We start from the raw sequence: 22730 nt of genomic DNA on the forward strand, positions 1-22730 counted from the left end.
GTTTGAGAGGTTCATGCACGGAGGTTTATTTCTTGATCACACAGCAGTCCAGCGCCGACTTGATTTCCACAGTTGGGCATCTTTCCTGGAAACATTCCTCCTTCCTGTCTTCCGCGTTTGCCTCCTCCTAGTCCTTGGAGGCCTCTCCACTCAGCAGGTAGTGAGTGGAAGGTTGTAGATTCACGTCTTATGGATCCAATGCAGAGCAGTCAACACCAATATCTTCACACTCTATCACCCCTAGCGGCACGGGAGGCCAGAGATGTGGGTGTGTGCCCTGGAGTGAAGGGGAATGGTTTCCAGGACAGTTCATCCATCTCTACCATAGAAACCATAGTCTCCAAGATGGATGAGAGCCGTGTTGATCCTTTTGTGGAAGGAAAGACCCTTTGACTTACCAGGATTGGGGAAGTCTCAAGATAATCACCGTGTCAATATGTGCGCAAGTGTGTGCGTGCATGCATGCTCCCCAGAAACCAAAGCCCGAGGCAAGGCTTACAGACTCCTGCCTTCTTAGGAGGTACAACCCCAGGAGGCGGAAGTGAGGGCAAGGAGAACCAGCAGGAAGGTCTGTTCTGAACTGACCAGCACCTGGTATTAAGAACCAGCCATCACTTGGTTTTATGAGACCATCTTCCTAAAGTCCATATGAACAATTGCTGCTCAGGACAGCTCATTCAAGGAGGAGAAAGGAGGGACATTTATCCACTGGCTTCTGCTGCTCATTGGCCAATGATTCATCCAGGTTGCAAGAACTCTCTCAGTCATGCAGGGATAGGCTCTGGGCAAATCCTACGGCACCTCTGGGCCCCCAAGGCCAGGAAGATCCTCAGAGCAGGGAATGGAAGGTGCCTGGCATGGACATCAGGCGAGGCACTTGCTGAATCCAATTGGAACCCATGAAAAGGTCCCTGGTGTCACCTTTGCCAAGCTCACAGAAGGCAGAACTGGAAGGCACCAAAATCCAGATGCAGGTTGGCACCGGGCACTGGGTTAGCCCACAATGAGACTCCGCCCACAATGAGACCCACCCACAACAAGACCCTTCCTGAAGCTGAGTGAGGTTCTGCTCTGCACTGCATCTGACCTCTGAAGAGTTCGAGTGTTTGCTGCAAAAAAAACCCTCATGCACACATGATTCTCCGGGGCTGAGGCCCTGTCATCCTTCACCAAAATGAGCCCTTCAACAAATGTAAATACCTTCCATGCTCTCCCGGAGGCCCGTCCTAACAAGGCCTCGCCCGGGCTCCTCGTAATCCTGGGGATTGCTGAAGCTTTTAGATTTCACGGGGTAATTTGTAAGGCGGCCTGACTTGCAGCCGGCCCTGTGGTGACTTGCCTGGGGTGGCTCCCAGGTGCCTTGGAGAAAGGCTGGGCTGGACTTGCCCAGCACAGGTGAGGGGCTGGCTCTGCAGACCCCGGACCCAGAGGCCTGTGGACCTGCATCTCAAAGCATCTCTGAGAAGAATGGGCAGTGGCAGAGCGCCTTCCTGCCTGGAGATGGAGGCTCCAGAGCTGCCACCACTGATAACACTGAATCAGCTATGGGGGTCGGGAGAGCATGGGTGCAGGTCACCGGCTGAGCGGCCTCACCCGAGTCAATTAGTCTGCTGTCGTGTCTCCCCTCAATGGCTTCCAAAGCCAGGGCTCAGGAGGGCCGCACGTTGGGCCCTGCCTCTCACCCCCTATCTCATGCCTTGAGTTCCCGTTCCCCAGCCACGCGGTTCCACTCTGCCCCCAATGTGGTGCCCACCAGAGGTGCCCCATGGAGTCTGTGATGTCACCCCTGCCTCCCGGCATACAGTGCACTTCATCCCCCACCCCAGCAGTCAGGTGGGGCCCCGAGACTGGGTTCCAGCCAACGGATACAGGAAGGAGCGCCCTGTTGCCATGGCCAGGCTGGCCCCTAAACTTCTACCATCTTTCACCATCCCCTGGCCACTGACTGGACACTGGGATCCAGTGGGAGACTCCACGACCCTAGGAAAACGGGCCTTGGGTTCTGGAGTGACCACATGGAGCGGATCACCCGTCCCACATCCTGGGCTGGACCTGACGAGAGAGGACCCTGTGTCGGGCTGAGTTCCTGAAGCCTGAGGGTGCTTGTTCCAGCCCTTGTTCTACTGATCGACACACGTTCAAGAAGTGACTCTGGCCTCTCAGAGTCTGTTTTCTCTGTCTTGAAAAAGGGGACAAGATACACATCTTGCTTAGCCACGAGGGTTGCTGTGAGTGCAAACAGGGTAGCTGTCCTTCCGGCCTTGCATTGGACAGGTGCCTGAGCTGCAGCCCGCCAGCACGTCTCAGAGGCTGCACACGATCCAGGCTGGACAAGGTCATGTGGGTGAAGCTCTGGAGAGTGCCCGGCAGCCACAGCAGGTGTCTGTCCCCCCGGGAAAGGGGTTTGCTCAGCCTCACACTCTCCCCAGCCCTGTGTCCTGCTGAGCCCGAGGAGGAAGACAGTGCAACTGGGCTCCCAGGATCTCTTCTCTCCGGCTCGCCGTGGGATTCCACAGGGGAGGCAGCAGGAGGCTGGGGCGGGGGTGGGCGCTGAGAGACATCAGACTCTTCTTGGTCACCCTCCTTTGCGGCATTGCGGCAGCAACGTCCCCTCTGCCCACGCCACTCTCTCTCACAGGGTCCGGGGCTCCGCCGGGCTCTGAAAGCGTTTTCTCCCCACTCAGATTTGAGTGTGTCTGTGTCTTCTGGGAGTTGCTGGTAGCCCCTTCTCACACCTCTGGGAACAGCCCCTCCACTCCAAGTGTCTTCAGAAGCCCGGCCGAGGGTGAGGTCTCTCCCTTGGGGGGGATCCAGACCATTTACCCAGGTTGACATCACTTAGGAATCTGAGTTAGAACCAGACCTTCACTCTGGCCTGTCCCGGGAGCGAAGGCATTTGGAAAAGCATGTTAGCGAGCACACAGACTTTCTAAGAGGTTGTGAGATGTGGGATGAGAGCCTGGAAATGAAATCCTGAACCAGGCTGGTGGCCCCACAGCGACCCCCAGAGAGCCTTGCCCCCAGACTGGGATGTCGGTGCCAGGCATCTCAGCGGGGGCTGGACTCAGGTTACCCGCCTGCACCCCAGCCAAGGGGGAGCCATTCCATGAGCCCTGGGCGGTCAGCACATCTCAGGGTGGTTTAGACCCTGGGTGGGACCCTCCGGTGGGACCCTCCCGCCACCTCTTCTTCTCCACTCTGCCCTTGGAGGCTGTGACATGTAACACACTGTACAGTATTAATGCAGCTCCCCTGGCTTGGCTTCCGTGTGAGTTCAGCCAATGAAAGCACCAGCAAGAGAGCAGGGGGTGGGGGAGAGCCGGTGGGGAGCCTGTGGGCCTTGCTCAGGCTCACATCGTCCATGTCCCTCTGGGGAAGGCCCCAGCTCCCGCAGACAGGCCTCTCTCCCAGGAGGCCTCTACTCCAGGGGCGCTGGGAACTCCTCCCACCAGCCCCTCAGCCAGCTGAGCAGCCCCCCATTCATGCTGAGATGGCTGCACCACCCCTTGTAGGTCCCTTGTGAATCCTCCCCTACTCAGCCCTCTCAGGTCCCCGTTCGAGAGCGACACGAGTTTCTCGCTGACACTCTGCTACAGAAGCTAAACAAGCCGGCAGGCCAGTGGACTGTGCTGATGTGGGTAGCTCTCCTCCCAGCTCCCTGGGGTGCGTTGGAGTGTGCTTGAGTCCTAACCCCCAGGACCTGTGACAGTGACCTTATTTGGAAATCGTGTCTAATCAAGTTACGATGAGGTCGTGCTGGGTTAGAATGAGCCCTAATCCGATGACTCGTGTCCTTACGAGAGGAGGAGATTCGGACTCAGACCCACCAACACCGAGAAGACTGTCGTGTGACGACCGTGCAGAGCCGGGACAGGGGCAGAATGGGCCAGAGAGGCAGGGGCAGGGGTCCTCCGGGTCCCCAAGCAGGAGCCAGCCCTGCTGACCCTCGGGAGCTGGGAGAGCCTCCCAGAGACCACAGATGCCCCATCCCCGCGTGAGGGAGACAGGTGGCCCAGCCCTACACCATGTGACGCTACTTCTGTGCGTGGGCTCTGGAGATGGGTCTGCCTGGGAACCCAGGTCCATCCCGAGCCGAGTGGGACCTTGAGCCAGCCCTCAGCCGCCTCTTATATGAAGCTAGGAGAATAATCACACTTGCTCTGTGAGATGGCTCTGAGGGTTCCAGGAGATAGTGTGGAGCCCTGAGCAAACAAAATTGGCCCCACAGGGAGCACTCACCGAGCAGACCTGCTGGAGAACACATCCTCTGGTCCTTTCGATCCAGCCCAGGGTGACAGGGATGAGGGAGGCCTTCCTGAAGGCTGCGGGGCTTGAACGGAGGCTTGACGTGAGAGGAGGATGATAGCTGGAATCTGCTCGGATGAAAGTGTGGAGGAGCCTGGGAGATGGGAAAGGGCACTTGGTGGGCTCTTCTCCGGGCCCTGCTGAGTGACCGCAGGGTAATTGCTTACCTTTCCTGGCCCACTGGGGCTGTTAGGAACACATCAAAGGCCCACCAGGGTGGTCTCCTAAGACCCTTCCATGGCAGGAGCTGTTCTTTGTCCCCAGGATCCATTTTCCACCTCTTCCTTAGTCCTCTGCCATCCGCATGGCACCGGGAAGGAAGACTCACCTCCAGACTCTCTTGCAGCTGGCATTGCCATGTGACTACTTGAGGTCATGCAGAGAAGTGAGAAGCAAGAGGACACGTCACGTGGCACCTCTGGGAAGTCTCCTCAGAAGGGAGGGGCATGAACTGTCTCAGCCAAGAGGCACCTACGGGGACTTGGTGACCAAGTGTCAAGTGTGAGGGCCCTGAATGGAAGCCTCGATCAGAAAAAGGACACTAGCTGAAAACTTGGGAAATTTGAAGAAAGTATCAGTTCAGTTCAGTCGCTCAGTCATGTCCGACTCTTTGTGACCCCATGGACTACAGCACACCAGGCCTCCCTGTCCATCACCAACTCCCGGAGCTTGCTCAAACTCACGTCCATCGATTTGGTGATGCCATCCAACCATCTCATCCTCTGTCATCCCTTTCTCCTCCTGCCTTCAATTTTTCCCAGCATCAGGGTCTTTTCCAATGAGTCAGTTCTTCGCATCAGGTGGCCAAAGTATTGGAGTTTCAGCTTCAGCATCAGTCCTTCCAATGAATATTCAGGACTGATTTCTTAAGAATGGACTGGTTTGATCTCCTTGAAGTCCAAGGGACTCTCAAGAGTCTTCTCCAACACTACAGTTCAAACGCATTAATTCTTCAGCGCTCAGCTTTCTTTATATTCCAACTCTCACATACATACCTGAATAAAGTATGGAGTTTCATTAATGCTAATGTATCAGTATTGACTCATTAATTATAACAAGGGCTTCCCTGGTGGCTCAGTGGTAAAGAATCTGCTTGCAATAATGCAGGAGATGTGAGTTCAATACCTGATCCAGAAAGATCCCATGCCATGGAACAACTAAGCCCGAGCACCGCAACTACTGAGCCTGTGCTCTAGAGCCCAGAAGCCACAAGAGCTGAGCCCATGTGCCGAAACTACTGATGCCCACAAGTCCTAGAGACCGTGCTCTGCAACAAGAGAAGCCAGGGCAATGTGAAGCCCGTGCACTGCCACTAGAGAAAGCCAGCACAGCAAGCACAACCCCAGCACAGCCAAAAATAAAATAATAATACTAAAAATAGTTCTAAAAAACTCTTTTTTTCTAAAAAGAAGGAAGACATGGACTTTCTTCTCTCCCTCCATCCTGCCATCAGAAACTTGGATGTGATGGCCAGAGCTCAGCAGCCATCTTGGACCATAAGGAGGAAGGCCACCCTGTAGGAGGCTGAAAGGAGTCTTGTCCCCTGTTAAACTCATGGAAGCACCACGCCAGCCTTGACTATCTTCTTTTATGCTAAAGAATCAAATATGGTGTGTTTAAGCCACCATCCATTACTTATTTTTGTTTGTTTGTTTTGTCTTCCTCATTGGAGCCTAATCCCAATGGAGACACTGTCTATCTCTTTAAATGACATCAGACCTCAACAAAATTCCATTTGGGAAACTTTCCCATACGATGTGATCTTAGAAAACAAGTAGCCTCTCTCTCCGCATGTCCTTCCGAAGTTCTCTCGTTAAGTGTTTAGAGGCAGGCCCACTAGACACTGATCCATGACTCCCCGGGTGAACGGGATGAGACAAATATGTTCCATCCCAACTCCTTAAAAAACATCCAGACCAACTCGATGGCATTTTGGTACTCTTCCAGTTGCGGGAGTTAAAATTTATGTCCTGTTCATCAAGATAACACAGAGGGCAGAGTCTGGTGTTCTCGGTCCTCACGCTGGCAGGTAAAGCTGATGCAGCTTCAGCATTGCACCGTAGAATGAAATGCATAGAATCAGTAGAATGTGATTTACTCTGGTTCTGCTGTCCCGACATTTACACAGATGTCAGATGAGTGGAGAACACAGCAGGAGGAACACATTAGGGTAAATTATTGCATCTGAAAAGAGGGAGTATCGTAAAAACGTTAAAAGGGAAAGTAAGTATTTATGACTCGAGTTGCCAGTAATTTTATCCCCCATTTGCCTCCTTGTGTGAGGTAATTAGAGCCTCCTCCACGTGAAGCTGTTGCTTCCAATGGGCTTGGGTGGGACTGATGAGTCCCCAACCCTGACCCTGTCTGCTGAGTTATCCTCCCCAGAGAAGGCTGGGCACGCACCTGGGGATGTGTTCTCTGTTGTGGACAGGAAGAAGGGGCTGAAGGCTCTGGGAATGAGGGTCATTAGTGGTGGACACATAGCATCGTGTTTCAGAAGCCTCATCTCCTGGACCCTGACCATATGAGGACCGTTGCACCCATCTTACAGATGAAGAGACTAAGGCCCAAAGTGACATTCCGGCTAAGAAGCAGTGGAGCCCGCTTTGCGGTTCCATCTTCTGCTCCTGAGCTGTTTCTTTATCTGCCTTCCTCTATGCTGGACATCAAGTGTCTCAACAAAGTCCACTTGAAAGGGTTGGTCCCTTTGGCCTGCTGTTTTAGAAAACCCAGACTGTGGCTGAAGACCAGCGGCAGTGGAGTAGAAATCCATGTTTCTCCAAGGGCAGTGTCCCTCAGTCCTCTCACCTGGGGGCCGCGGTGCAGTGCAGACTCCTCACCCACGTCTGGACCTCCAAGCTGAGCACATCTGCGGGGCCACGGCTGGAATCTGCATTGTAACATCTGCCTGAAGAAGAACCTCCTGAACCAGGGTCTGAGACACCCTGGCAGAAAGATTGAGAATGCCAACTCTGGACTTGGCAGCCACCACAGATAGCAGGGCTTCCCAGCTGGCTCAGTGGTAAAGAATCCTCCTGCCAATGCAGGAGATGTGGGGTCAATCTCTGGGTCGGGAAGATCCCCTGGAGGAGGAAATGGCAACCCCCTCCAGTATTCTTGCCTGGAGAAGCGCATGGACAGAGGAGCCTGGTCGTCGGCAGTCCGTGGGGTCACAAAGAATCGGACACGACTGAGCGACTGAACAGCAGCAGCACTCGGCCGAGTCACACACGCTGTCCCCTGGTGTGACTGGCTCGAGATGAGATTTCTGTAGACAGCTTCAAACCCTGCCTGCTCCCTCCACCCCGTGTGTGGTCTTTCCAGGACTTGGTTTCCTTGTCTGTGAAACAGCCGGGTCAGCATCTTATCTCGCAGGTTGTCATGAGGCCAGAGGGCTCTCTGCTTCTCCCCATCTCTTTGCATAGATGGTCTTCTTGTGCGTGGGAAATGCACTGTCCATCTCACTTTCCCAGCGAAATCTACACAGTGGAGCCTGTGTTCCTCAGGAAGGGGCTGGAGTTCCTTGTCCTTAGAAATGACCACAGACTCTCTAACCAAGTGTTCCCAGGTCCTAATCAAGCCCTGGGAGATATTTTAATCCATTCAGTGGGGCTTGCTGGTTGACAGCTAACCACAAGTGATCTCTCTAATTAGTAGTCTCAGGATATAAGAACACAAGCTTCATGAATACCCACCCCGTATGTATTCCTAGACTCCACAGCTTGTGTGTATCATGCATTTAAACACAGGGAGCCACATTGCTATAGACTGGATGTTTGTGTCCCCACCCCACCCATATTCCTGATCCATCCATTGAAACCTAATCCCCAGTGTGGTGGTACTAGGAGGTGGGGCCTGGAGGTCATTAGATCCTGAGAGTAGAGCCCTCATAAATGGGGTTAGTGCCCTTAATGAAGATGCAGGGATCTCTTGCCTTTTCTGCCATGCGAGGACACAGCAAGAAGTTGGCCTTCTATGAACCAGGAGGTGGGCTCTCAGCACACACCAAATCTGCCAGCAACTTAATCTTGGACCTCCCAGCCTCCAGAACCATAAGAAATAAATGCTTATAAGTCACCCCATCTAGGGTCTTCTGTCCTAGCCACCCACGTGGACCAGGATAATCATCAATCACATCATCGCCATCACCACCTTCACCCTCATCACTGTGACCATCACCACTGTCATCCTCAAAACCAGCTCACATCACACCTCCCGCGCTCCCGGTGCTGTTCCAGGTGGTTTACAGGCGTACCTCATTTTACCATGTTTCACTCTATTGCACATCGCAGGTATCAGCATTTTGTATAAAGTGAAGGTTGTGGCAACCCTGAGGTGAGCAAATCTATCAGCGCCATTTTTCCAACAACATTCGCTCAATCCAAGTCTCTGTGTCACATTCTGCTAATTCTCTCAATATTTTGAACTTATTGTATTTGTAATAGTGATCTGTGATTAGTGACATTTGCTATTGCTTTGATGTTATAGCATTGTTAACAATAAAATATTTAACAATGAAATATTTTTACTCAAGGTAAGAATTGCTTTTTACCTTGCACATTGTTTTTTTGAGACTATAGTCTTGTAATAGTAGTAATACTAGTAATGCTATTGCAATCCAGTAGACTCCAGCACAGTGTGAACATCACTTTTTTATTGAAGCAGAGTTGATTTACAATGTTATATTGGTTTCAGGTGTACAATATAACTTTTATATGCATGAGCAATAAAAAAATTTGTGTAACTCTCTTCATTGCAATGTTCACTTTCTCGCAGCGTCTGGATCTGAAGCCACTATGTCTGCAAGGTGTGCCTGTACTCGCATTAGTTCAACAAAACCACCTTTTTAGATAGACACGTTATTACAGTTACGTCCTCCCTCATTTTACAGATGGAGAAACTAAGGCACAGAGAGGGTAAGAAATCTGCCCAAGGGCCCCCAGCTGGGAAGCCAGAACCCTGGCAGTTGGGCATTAAGAGCTTATGCTCTTGACGTTCACTCCAAATTGCTGTGCAGCTGGGGGAGTGGGGGCAAAAGAGAAAATTCCATTGCATTTCCAACACAGCCTTTCAGGAAGGTTGAACACACTCTTGTTTTTGTTTTTTGGGTTTTTTTTTTGTAATTTAGAATTTATAATCTATATTTAAAGAGTAAACTCCTCAAATTAGAGGGGAAACAGCCCTTATGTAGGCAGAGGTGTGCACGCTGAGTTGGGGTGTGTGTGTGTGCGTGCGGGCTAGTTTCATTCAGACTTGCCCATCTGACACAGAGAACTAGGACGGGTCCACATATTCCGCCAAGTCAGATGGACCTAGCTGAGGCCGTTGCTCTCCTGGAGAGGTCTATGGACGACCTTTATGAGCATCCTTGCAGAGCACATTATTTTAATTTTCCCCACCTTTGCAGCAGAATTCTTGCCTGCAGAGTACCCTTCTTGCCTTAAAGGTGTGTTGAAAGCCAGCTTCTGCTCACAAGCCTCAGTTCTGCTGCCTAAAATAACACTCCAGGATGCTGGCAAGGGAATAGTACACTTCCTGCGGGTGTTCAATCCACATTCTCCCAAAAATAACACGGAGACTGTTAACACCTGCACTTTCCAACGCTTCCTCGCTAACAACGGAGATTAATGGGCTCCACTCAGAACGGACCTCTCTGACCTCATCTATGAAGTCGGCGAACTCAGGAAATTGCCTGCTAATCCAAATCTTGATAATCCCAGCATTCTGACATTCTTTTTTCCCTCCCCCTTTGCAGCCCCCAAGTGCCCCATCTGAACTGAATTACAGCTTTCAAAGTTTTGATAAGATACTAAGCAGATTATGCTCCACAAATAACTTCTAACGTGGCTTGTGCAGATTTGTTGAGTGGAGAGATCAAAAATGATGCTGTTTAACAGAATGAAAAGTGGTCTGATTAACCCCAGAGAGTCGGTCCATTAGTAGAAAGAAGGAAGTGAAAGGAAGGAGGGGAAAATGGGAGGATGGAGGTCTCCCAGAGGTGGCTCTATGTCCTGTTGCAAACGTGTTGGGGGGTGGAGCGGGTGAAGATGCACACTTGTTTCCACCTGTGAGGTGCCTTGTGGACCAGAGAATCCCCGTTCACGCCACCCTCAACCCCCTCGGTGTAACCGTCCATAGTAGGTGCTTGGAGGCCCATTTGTAAATGGGTGACGCGAATGAGGATACCCAGGGAGAGCCTGGGCTTGAACCCAAGTGTCCCAGCTTCCCTCCAGTTGACTCTGAGCTCCTTCATGTTTCCATTACAGAGCCCACCCCAGCACACAGTAGGTGCTCTTTAAATGCACCATGAAAGTCAAATAGCCTGCACTGATCCCTCCCCCTCTCAACTGGCAAGATCTGTGGCCTCTCAGTTCTAGATTCCCTGGAAATTATGCCTACTTTGCCTGTTACTTTACTCTGATAGAGGCGCTTGTTAGACATTTCCATTCATGCTTGGGCAGTATATGCCCAAGAAAAATATTCAAATGTTTGCAAGGGTCTATGGGGAAAAAGTTACCCTCCCGCCCACGTCTGTTCCTGGGTGGCTGGCACTAATACTGCACAGAGGTTCTCCACCCCCAGGTGCACATAGATTTCCATCTCCTGGCCCCTCAGTGGCTGGGGAATCACGTGACAAGGGCTGACCAGGGACTTATGAGCAGAAGTGACATGTTAGGAACATCGCTGATGGTCCAGTGGTGAAGACTCCGTGCTTCCAATGTAAGGGGTGAGGGTTTGGTCCCTGGTTGGGCAAGTAAGATCCCACTTGCCTCACAGCATGACTCAAAACAAACAAGCAAAAAAAAACAAGTGATGCGTGTTACTTCCAGGCTGGAGCTCACTGTCAGAGTATCAGAGCTCTCTGATGACCAGCATTGTCAGAGATGGTGACGGCTCCGTCAGCCTTCATCTGAGTGATCTATGACCAGAGAACCCCTGTTGTCCTGTGTCCGTCTTGTACACATGAGAACAAAACCTCTGTCGTTTAAGCCACTTAGACCTAGGCAGTTGTTTGTTACTGCAGCATACACATGCCTCTCCTGACAATACACCCAGCCTCTCAGACCCCTCTTTGGAAGCACCCACTCTTACTATTTGCTTAATATCCTTCCAGATAAAACCAGAGCATGTACCAGAAAATACATAATAGCATCTGACACATGCTGTGCTCTCTCTTGCTTTTATTTTTATTTTCAATTACTATATCTTGGGGATACTTCTATATCAGTGTATAAATACCTGCCTTATTCTTTTTTTCAACAGCTAAATCATATTCTACCCAAAGTATATACCATCATTCATTTAAACAGTGCCTACTTGTTGGGCGTTTAGTTTCCAATCTTTTGCTACTCTAGTGCTGCAATGAATGACCTTGAATGCGATTGTACCTCAGGCCGTTACATCGCTAGAGCAGCTGAGATGCTCCGTTTCTTCATTTATAACATGGAAATAACACTAGGACCCACGTCTCAGTATGAGTGAAGTGCTCTAGCATGTAGCGAGTGAATGCATATGTAAAAAATCATTTTTATTATTGACTTTTGGGTAAACTAGCGAGATCTAAAGAAGCAAAACAGATTTCCTACATGGGATAACATTCAGCAAAGAAAGGGACTGAAAATGTTAATGTCATGTTATTATTTTTTTTTTCTTCTTCAATTAATTTTTTATTGGAGGATAGTTGCTTTACAATGTTGGGTTGGTTTCTATTGTACAGCAAAATAAATCATCCATATATACACATATATCCCCTCCCTTTTGGACTTCCTTCCCACTCGGGTCACCACAGAGCATTAAAAAGAGTTCGTTGTGCTATACAGTATGTTCTCACTAGTTATGTACTTTATGCATAGTATCAATAGTATCTGTGTGTATCCTGGTCTCCCAGTTCTTCCCGCCTCCTTCATGGTATTGCTAAGATTCGTCCATTATCATTGAATAAGCCACATATAGCAGGGTTTCCATCCTCTGTTTACCCACTTGTTCCTTCTCTCACTTGGCGGCCTTTATTTTCTGAGCATCTGCTGTGTGTTCCCTGCGACGCTGTGACAGGGAACATCACACACAAAGGCACAAGCCACTGTCATCCCCACTTGACTTGAAAATCAGAACTAAAATTAGCACTATTTTCTGTATCGCCCAAGACTTTGCTCAACCTGGCTGCTTTATACAGATGTGTGCAAGCATCGTGACAGGCAGTTTAGAACATTTCACCAGCTCAGAGAGAAATCTCGTACCCTTTAGCAACCTTTCCTATTTCCCCATCCCCCAGCCCAGTCAACTGCTCAACCTGCTCTCAGTCTGTATGGATTTGTCTGTTCTGGACACCCCATATACATGGAATCATGCCGAGCAGCCTTCCGCGTCTGACTTCCCTCACTCAGCAGAGTGTTTTCAAGACTCACCCACACTGTAGCTTGCGTCGTGTGCCATTCCTTTCTGTGACTGAGTTTTGTTCCCTTGTGGGCATGGATCACATTCCATTCATCCATTCACTTCTTTTGATGGACATGTGAGTTGCTTCCACTTTTCGGCTCTAGGGAATAATGCTGCTGTAACTGTTTGTGTACAAGTGTTCATGTGGGCGGATGTTTTCAGTCCTCTTGGGTGTGTACTCAAGAGTGGAACTCCTGGGTCATGTGGTAACTCTACATTTCATTGTTTGAGAAACCACCAGATGATTTACCAGTAGCCATACCATTTTCCCTTCCCACTGCAGAATACAAAGGTTCCACCTTCTCCACATCCTTCCTAACACTTGTCATTATCTGACTTCTTAGAATGACTTCTCTTTCCTGCCCTGAATCCTGAGGGAAACAGTATCTAATTGAGGAGGAGCATCATAGTTACAAAGCCTGCTCCTGACGTAAGTCTCCCATTGGTTGCTGACATTTCTATAAGTTGTGACACTCTGCAAAGCATCTACAGATACAGAAACTCATGGGACCTTCCCAAGATCTCTGGGCATTGGATACGGGAGGTGTTATTCCCATTTTACAGATGAGGAAACTGAGGCTCACACAGATTCTAAGCCTCCTAAGTCCACACTGCAGGACTAGCACCCCAGGTTTTCCAACCCCCAGTCCAAGCTTCTCTCCATTACAACTCCAGGCTCCCCAGGGAGCCCTGTTTGAGGCATTTCATCCAATACACTGGCCAGGTCGACCAGTAGCTCTGTAATTAACTACTCAGAGGAAATAAGAATAGCCTGAGGCTGCCATTTTAGATGCTGGCTTAATCAAAAGTTTTAAATTAGTTCTGAGCAGCTTGGTTGCGAAAGCAGTGTTGAGCTTTTTGTAGTGACTTCCAGCAGCGAGGGAAGAGGTCGTGCCACCGAGGCTCTATTGTTTAGCATCTCAGGGCCCCAGCTCGTCACAGGAAATCCACAGCAAGGTGAAGGCTGTGCTTGCCAAGTCTTTGAAAGCAGTTCCTCCTGCCAGAGAGTTCCTTACAGAAGCCACAGTCCACCCAGACTTCCCGGGGCACTTTCTGCAGAACAAAGAAAAATTGTATTTTTCTGGACCAGACACAGTGCAGATATTCCTCAGTGGAGGTGAAGACTGAAGTGATGCCCAGGGTTTGAAAACAAGCCGAGTAAAACTGGAAGCTGCAGGGATGCCCCCAAGAGTGTCGGTAAATAGACGATGGCCCATGGATTAGACACAACCCAAGCATCCATTAAAACATTCTGTGTGAGAATATGCCTATGGCCTGGAAAAACACTTATGGCATCTGAGGAGGTGAAACAAGCAGGCAATGATGTAGCTGGTTCTCAGCTGGGGAGGAATATCTGTATGGCAGCATCTGGAGACATTTTCGGTTGTTAAAAGTTGGGTGAGCTCTTGGCATGTGCAGGCAGCAGAGTACCACCAGACACTCTGCAATCTACAGGGCAGCCCCTCACAACAGATAATCATCCAGCCCAAATGACAGTCATCGTGCCAAGGCTGAAAAACCCTTCCCATAATATGCATCATACGATTCCCGTTCTTATTACGTAAAAATGGTATAGATGATCAGAAGAAGGTACACCAAATACACGACTGCTTTCTTCTTGGCTAAGGGAGAAGGTAGATGACGTGAAATTTTTAGGCTCTTCTGTAGTTTCCAATCTCTACAAAAAAGTCGTCTATTACTCTGCAGTCAGTTAAAAAGTAAAATAAAACGACACCATGACAGTGACGAATAGGGGAGCTCCCTCGATGAGAAGTTGCTCATCTCAGTTTCTCAAGCTCGGCTCAGCTGGGTCGCGACCAGCCCATGGTTTGCATCTGAGTCATGGAATCTCTCCATGCCTTGGTGTCCTCTTCCGAAAGCTGACGTTTCATATTTGCACTTCGCTTCTTCCCGCTATCATTTTTCTTCCCTCTTCAAATTCAGTGTAGCAAACATCAGTTATGCTTCTACAATGAGAAGACATTCCTAGGAACTGAGGGCTCTAGGGATGAAGGAGGTCCGTGTCAGGGCCCAGAGTGAACTCTGATGTAAGCGTGGACTCTGGGTGATGATGACGGGTCAGTGCAGGGTCAGTGGTTGTGACACAAGCACCGCTCGGGTGGGGGTGCTGGTGGTGAGGGAGGCTGTGCCCTCGGACAGGGCCTCCAAGCACAAGAGAGCTTCCACGTCTGCACATTGACAGCAGCTATTCATCTCGGGGGTTGTTGGTGAGGTTAATAGACCAATGTGGGGTAATGGCTGCACGTAGTAGGTCCACAACAAATGCTTTCTTATCTCCCTTAAGGCTATCATACAATATTCGAACAATAGTTCCTATTTTCTTTATAATTTAATTCACATACTCTTCATTCACCCATCAATATTAATTTGAATGCCTACTGCCAGGCACCGTACTGTGTACTGACAGGTCAGCAGCAAGGAAAACAGCATTTTTCTCTTATCACTCACCTCTTATTGTGTGACAACTCACCTCAAACTTAGTGGCTTAAAACAGCCAACAATTACTACCTCCTCGTTTCTGAGGGTCAGGAACTCCGGGACAGCTTGGCCGGTGTTTGGTGAGGACGCAGCTGGAGCGCGGCAGGGCTGTCTCCCCATCTGATGGTTCAGCTGGGGCTGGAGGGGCTGCTCCCTGGTGTGGCCGCCGGTAGGAGGCCTCAGCGCTTCCCCTCAAGGGCTCCTCCAACAGGCTGCTAGAGCATCCTCACAGCAGAGCCGAGGGCTCCCCCTGAGGGAATGAGCCGAGAGAGACTAGAATAGAAGACGCAGCGTCTTTAATGACCAGGTCTCTGAAGTCACACCGTCATTTCCACTAATTCTATTTGTTCGAAGTGAGTCACGACCTCTGGCCTGTTCTCAAGGGGAGAAGACTTGGTTTCCATCTCTTAAAATGCCAGCCAGATTTGCTCACATGGAGATGCCGTTCACCAAGTTGGGCGATGGTGTTCAGTTACGTAACCACTACCAAGATCAAGATGGAGCACCTACCACCCTCTGAGCTCTGCGTGTGCCTCCCTGGTCAGCTGGCAGCCCTCCTCCCCATCACCGAGCAACACCAATCTGCTTTCTATCACTATTGACTACTCCTGCCTGTTCAGGACCCTTATCCAAAGGAAACCACCCAGCATGCATTCTTCCGTGTTTGGCTTCTTTCTTTCACGTAATATTTTAGCGGTTCATCTGTGTTGTTGTTTCTTTGATTGCCGAGTAGCATTGCTCTGTATGGACGGACCGCAGTTTGTTTATCCCGTTGCCTGTCGGTGCTCTCTTTTCATGATCGTTGGCTGTGACTTCTCTGTCCCTGTGTCAGCGTGCAGCTGGTCTCCTGTTACTGAACCACACCCCTTTGGACTTTCTACTTCCCTGGGGGGCTGGCTCAGAGGGGCTGCCATAGGCCAAGTGCATCTCTTCTGTCCAGTCTAAGCTTCTCGAGAACCTGGGGACTTAAAAGCTGTGTATTCCTTTTCTCAGGGCTGATGGAGAGGTTGGAGGAGGGAAGGACTGAGATGCTCCAGGTGAGCATCTGTGAGATAATTAGGTAGGTTCCTGCCCAGTAAACATTGCCACCTGTTGGAGACTCGCAAGTTAATCCAAGGAAGCCTCATGCTAGGGGTCCGGCCTGGAGCCCCACCAGCATCTGCACGACCTGGGGCTGGATCTCCTGGGTTCGCAGCAGAGCATCTAGCCTCTGGGGGGGAGGGAGGCCGGCAGGCGCTGCCTTGCTTTGTCCTCAAGTCTGGACACTGGGGGCCGCCTCCTGAGTCCAAGAAATGGGCTCACTCAGGGTTTTTCTCATAGCTGGTGGCAGCTTCTGGTGGGCCACGGGTTCCCTGGGAGATGAGCCCTGAGGCACAGAGGTTTTTCTTGAGAGCTCTGACAGTATCTCTCTGTCTTGGGAGTTGGTGGGGGTGAAGCACTGCCCAGGGTGGGGAGGTTGGACTGTAAGGTCACGGTCACGAGGCCCTGGTCTGTCCTGGGAGGAGCTGTCCTGGATCTGAGGCTTGACCGGTCGGTGGAGGTGGGCTTCTCCCTTCCACTGAGGGCAGTGTCTGAGCAGGCCTTAGCGGCGGGCCATCGATGGCCCCTGGGGGGAGGGACAGGTGGGCGCAGAGGGGCCGGATGGGGCTGCACATCACTGCCAGCAGGCCTGCTTGCCTCCTGGCCCGCAAGGAATGCTTCCTTGAGCACGCCGCAGGGGTAGACTTGAGATGCTGTGACAGAAGCACATGGCCAGCAAGCATAGAATCTTTGCTGTCTGGCCCTTTAAGGAAAGCTTTGCCCATCCTCCCTGATCTGTTATCAATATAGTATGCCAAGACCAGCATTAAAAAAATAAATAAACGAGGATAAAAATGATCACTGCGCATGGCTCTTGGGGAGGTTAGTGTCACCCATGAGCCTCTGCTCTGGGTTCTGAGATCTAGACTGTCTGTCTGAGTCAGGGGGTGGGGGGATGGTAACAGCCCCCAAAACTTGGAGGCCCCCTGCTTCGTGGTGATCATTTCCCCCTCCCCTCATCCCTGGCGGGTGCCAGCACCTATAAGCAGAGAACCTGGCGTCAAGGAAAGCCTGAAGGAGCAGGGCGTCGCGAACCCGTTTGGAAAGCCCCGGACATCCATCTTGAGTCAGCTGAGTGCTGAAGGCTGCGAGGTCTCTGAGCGGCGTGGTTGAGGGCCCTTGGCCAGGCCAGCCCCGGGGGTCCTGGCTCAGTGTTTTCGCTTCTAAGTAGTTCCTGCTCCGCTTGAGCAGGAACAGCACAGGCTGAGGGCAGCGGCTTTCAGGTTTGGGAAAGTGTCACAATCCCCCCCCACCCCTCCACCAGGGACAGGGCTGGGCCCACGGGAAGGGCCGGGAGTTCTGATCCTGGGGGGCCAGGCCGGGGGCTGAGACAGCGCATCTCTTACAGGCTCCCGGGGGCCAATGATGCCGCTGGCCGGGGCCCCCTCTCTGAGAACCATCGCTTTAGACCACAGGGTTCTTGAACGTCCGAAATCACGAGACCAGGGCGGCTGGTCTTGCCAGGCCTCCCTCCTGGACTGAATCCTTAATTATTTAGCCTATTTATTTAACTGGATTCTCCTTTTACTTTTTAAATGCATGTATTTTAGAAAGGAAACTCTGCCCCTCTAACTGTAAACAGAAAACCAGCATCACCACACAGAAACAGTATCTCTGCAGATAAAAACTGAAAAGGAAAACACTGCTATGGGATTCAGGCCCGTCGCCACCTCAGCCCTGCCGTCCCCCTGTTAGAGGGGCGTGGGGTGGGGCCCGGTGATTACTGCTGGCGAAGGAGTTCTGAGCTCTAAGTGGGGGGTCTCTCCCAGACTTGATCAGAAGGCTGGAAAGCAGTGTCCTCTTTGGGGGAAGGGCAGTATCTCTCAGTGTGGGGGTCAATTTGATTCACTGCCCAGTGTCAGCCGTGGGACCCGCCGCACTGTGGCCAGTGCTGACCTCGGGTGTGACCACTCTGCGTGTCCCCTGCAGGACGGCTGTCCACATCGGCAGTGATCTCGTTGATCTGCTCCTCTGCATCTCGGCTCTCTGCCTGGCCTGCTGGCACGCACCTCTGTTAGGCAAGTGGACACCCCTGCCCGTGTCCTACAGTGGCCCTGGCACCCAGCACAGGGCCTGGCAGGAGAAGCCCTCACCCCAGTGGATTAAGGCAGCTCCCTTCTTAGGGGGTGATGCTGGGCTCATGGCACTTCTCCTTGGGGATGTCCCTCTCCAGTGTTCCCGTGTCCTCTGAGCAAGAGCCCCAGAATCCTTGGGTTGCTTTGATGTCTTTGTGGGCAGGAGCCCAGGGCCCCTCAGGGCCCTATTTCTGCATCCGATCATCTCCCCGCTAGACCACAAGCCCTTGCACAGGCCAGGCCCTGGCAGAACGGGGTGGACACAATGGACTGGGGAACCACAGAGAGGCTGATGAAGGGCAGGGTCCATGGAAACTGACAAGCGCCCCGAGTCTAGAACAGGGAGCCTTCCCCACTCCCACCTGTCAGACTCCACCCTCTTGCCACCCTCTGCTCCTGCCAGAACCCCTTATTGACCAAACTCAGCTGGAAGTCAGAGGCCGGAGCAGTCCACTGGCTCCTTCAGAGGGGGCCCTGGGCAATGAGCGAGAGGGGATGAGCAGAACAGGAAAAGGATGACTGACCCAGATGGCAGATGGCTCACAGTGGGTGCCCCGCCATGTCCCCTCCACCAGCCTGCTCCTCCAGCCTGCTCAGGGCTCTCAACCACTCCTTCCCTTCTCTGCAGAGGTGCTCTTGGCCCAGTGGGGGCCCTGAGAGAGAAGCTGTGCCCACCCCGTAGTCCCAAGGCCTGGGCCAACAGCTGACTTGAGGTGGAACCCACTCTAGGATGTAGCCCCTGCTCCAGAGAGACCACCTCCTGGCCAGCCCCCTCCTCCTCTCCCAGTCCACCTCCACCACCCAAAAGCCCTGGGTGGTTGTGCACCTCACGATTCCCCATGTGACATTCTGAGTGCCGGCAACTTACATGGAAAAAGAGAGAACTGGGTTTCAGAATGACGTCGAAAGGGATAGTGTCTGAGAAATAGAGGTCGCCCGTGTAATTCTACGATGAGCGTCTATACAGAAGCAACATGTCCACAGGTCAACAGTGCTTCCCTCTCAGCTGGGGTGATTCTCATTTTCTCATTTTCACTTATTTGTATCTTCTAATTTTTCTTCACTTGTTTTACTGACATATTTTTTAACAAAAAGATTTATACCATTAAAAAGAAGGCATATCAGCAATGCAAGTGAGAATGATGCTGTGAGAGGGAGAATAAGTCAGGTCTAAATTATAAAGCAAGAAATAATTTACAAGTTACAAAGAAACTTGGGACTTCCCTTGGCAGTCCAGTGGTTAAGATTCTGCAGCTTCCACTGCAGAGGGTGTAGATTCGATTCCTGCTCAGGGAACTAGATCCCACATGCTGTGGGGTGTGACCCCCCCAAAAATTAGGTTTAATTTAAAAAGTGTATTTTGTTGTTCAGTCGCTGTTGTGTCCAACTCTTTGTGACTCCACGGACTGCAGCACGCCAGGCTTCTCTGTCCTTCACCAACTCCCAGAGTTTGCTCAAACTCATGTCCATCAAGTTGGTGATGCCATCCAACCATCTCATCCTCTTTCGTCCCCTTCTCCTCCTGCCCTCAATCTTTCCCAGAATCAGGCTCTTTTCCACTGAGTTGGTTCTTCGCATCAGGTGGCCAAAGGATTGGAGCTTCAGCTTCAGCATCAGTCCTTCCGATGAATATTCAGGATTGATTTCCTTTAGGATTGACAAGTTTGATCTCCTTGCCATCCAAGGAATTCTCAAGAGTCTTCTCTAGCATCAGTTTGAAAGCATCAATTCTTTGGCGCTCAGCCTTCTTTATGGTCCAACTCTCACATCTGTACATGACTACTGGAAAAACCATAGTTTTGACTGTACAGATCTTTGTTGGCAAAGGGCTGTCTCTGCTTTTTAATATGCTATGTTGATCTACAAATCAAGTCTAATTTATAAAGCAAGGAGTGAATCATTTGCATATTTCATCAGTTCCAGAACTTGAACAATTCTTTCTAGCAAGTTTGTCATGACTTGCCACACAGGGGATCCCGACTCATCTGAATGTCAGAAGCAGTGGCTGAGAATATCGGATGGACAGGAAAGGCCCTCCAGGAGGAGCAAGCAGGCAGGGGAAAGGCAGGCTATTCCAGATCCAAACTGGAAATAATCATATTAATAACAGCAGCTAGAATTTTCTGAGCTTTTGCTTCATGCCAGTCACGGCTCTTAAATTCTTTTCACGGATTAACTGCTTTCACCCAACAGCAGCCCTCTGAAGCAGACATTGTCATTGTCCCATTTTACAGAGAATTCAGCGAGGGTGAGGCAGCAGGTCGTCAGGGGCAGAGCCGTGGCCGGGACTCAGGCTGCCTGCCCAGAGCCTGTGTCCTTTGCTGTCCCGCACACTGGATGGCCCGGAGCAAGCCCAGCTCTCTGTGGGGCTTTTAAAGTCTCTGGGTCCCAAACTTGGACGTAGGCATGGACATAATGAGCCCTGTATGCCATGGAAACTGCCTTAAGAGTTCTTGGAAGTGTGTACAATTTTCTGTCTTCTTTCCAAGCTATAAAAGTTCAGCTAATGGAAAGGGTGGGCTCAAAGAATTAAAAAATCTACAATCTCAGAGGAACTAACAAGCGTTGTGGCCTCGTCTTCCTGACAGAGGCTCCTGGAGTTTGTAACATGTCACCTGGGTGTCAAACAGCACACATCAAAACCCCAGGGGCCCCTGCTAAACCGAGCAGTCCAGGAATAAAGTCAAGGAAGAAGGAAAGGTGGACAAGCCTGGGGGTGGGGGTGGGGCAGAGTGCAGATCAATCAGAACTGGCAGGAGTCAGAAGAACTGATGGAGACCAGCCAGTGCCAGGGTCTCTGCTAAGCACTTAAAAGATACAGTTTTTCCTCAACCTGTCCACAAAATGAATTAGGTCAGAAGCATCATCTTCACGTCTCCATGGTATTGAGGGTGAAGAAACTGAGGCTCAGAGATGCTGAGTAAGCCACTTAAGGTCACACAGCCAGTGCATCAGTCAGGACAGTTGAGGTTCTGATGCAGTTAAAAAAAAATACAATCAACCCTCAAATCTCAGTGTCTTAACAAGACAAAGGTCTGATTATATTCCTGTCCCGTGCTTGTCCTGGGTTGTTGGGAGCCCAGGTACCGCTGATGGATCAGCTGGTCATTCCAGGCTTCTCAAGGGAAACAAACACATCTTGGCCAACGTGTAGGCAGAAGCATTGCCTCACGGGCCTCAGCTCTGAGCAGAGCTTATCTGACTTGCCTTGATATCAAGCCACTGAATCCACAGCAAACCTCCTCCCAAGAGTAAAACAGGATCCTTTCAGGGTGAGGACAGCTCCCCAGGGGGTAAACTTCCTGTTCAGCCCATGGATCAGTCAGGTTTAGGCTCAGCTGCTGCAACAAACAGGCCCCTCCGGACGGCAGCTCACACCTGTGGAGCCCAGCTTCTCTCTCAGGGGTGGACAGTCCAGGCGGAGGGACTCAGCAGCCACTCTCCTGCTCTGTCACCTCCTGGGGATGTTCGTGCCCATAAGACAGAAGCTTAGCTCCACATCAGCGCTTAGACCAGGGCAGGGAAGAGTGGATCTGAGGGCCGTGAGGATGTGGATCGCATCCCTTCATGCACCGCCCCCCCAAGCAAGAACAGTCACGAGACCACACCCAGCAGAAGGTAGTGGGGTCTACCTTGGTAGCCATGTGTCCTCCTGAAGCTTTGGGAAGGGCTTTTATTCCTAAAAGGAAGAAGGAGGAGCCCTGCATTCTCCCATCACCTCACCTGACTTTCTTGTTGAACCTCCTGACGCTGACTTCTCATCGTGTTGTCCTGGGTCTCCATCCCAGGTTACTGCCTGGTGAGTCATCTCCCCCTCCTCTGTGTTACCCTCCTGCCCAGGCAGCTGTAACAGAACACTGCAGACTCGGGGCTTAGACAACAGACATTTGTTTCCCACAGCTCTGGAGGCTGAAGGTCCGAGATCAAGGCACCGGCGTGGTTAGTTCCTGGTGAGGACTCTTCCTGGCTTGCAGACGGCCGCCCTCTTCCTGTGTCCTTATGTGAGCAGGGTCAACTCTCCTCCTCTCTGCTTTGTTGCAGTTATTGCTGTGGTTTAGTCGTTCAGGCATGTAAGACTCTTTGCGACCCCATGGATTGTAGCGCGCCAGGCTGCTCGGTCCATGGGATTCTCCAGGCAAGAATACAGGAGTGGGTTGCCATTCCTTTCTCCAGGGGATCTTCCCGACCCAGGGATCGAACCCACATCTCCTGCATTGGTAGGCAGATTCTTTACCATCTGAGCCACCTGGGAAGCCCTCCTCTCTGCTTATGAAGCCATTAATCCCATCAGGAGGATCCCACCTTTGTGACCTCATCTAACCCTAGTCACTCCCA

General features: G+C 51.1%; 1 long non-coding RNA gene across 1 annotated transcript; it reads right to left on the minus strand.

Moving 5' to 3' along the window:
* Positions 1–397: 397 nt before the first annotated feature.
* LOC145515067 (uncharacterized) lies at positions 398–22642 on the minus strand. The gene is made up of 4 exons (XR_014060661.1): positions 22119–22642; positions 4989–5300; positions 4473–4668; positions 398–4399 (listed from the first exon to the last, which is right to left on the minus strand). It is a non-coding gene; the product is annotated as an uncharacterized LOC145515067 (long non-coding RNA).
* Between the last annotated feature and the right edge of the window lie 88 nt (positions 22643–22730).

This window comes from Giraffa tippelskirchi, chromosome 7 (assembly GCF_054371585.1).
Source record: "Giraffa tippelskirchi isolate mGirTip1 chromosome 7, T2T-mGirTip1v1.2.pri, whole genome shotgun sequence".
Taxonomy (NCBI): domain Eukaryota; kingdom Metazoa; phylum Chordata; class Mammalia; order Artiodactyla; family Giraffidae; genus Giraffa; species Giraffa tippelskirchi.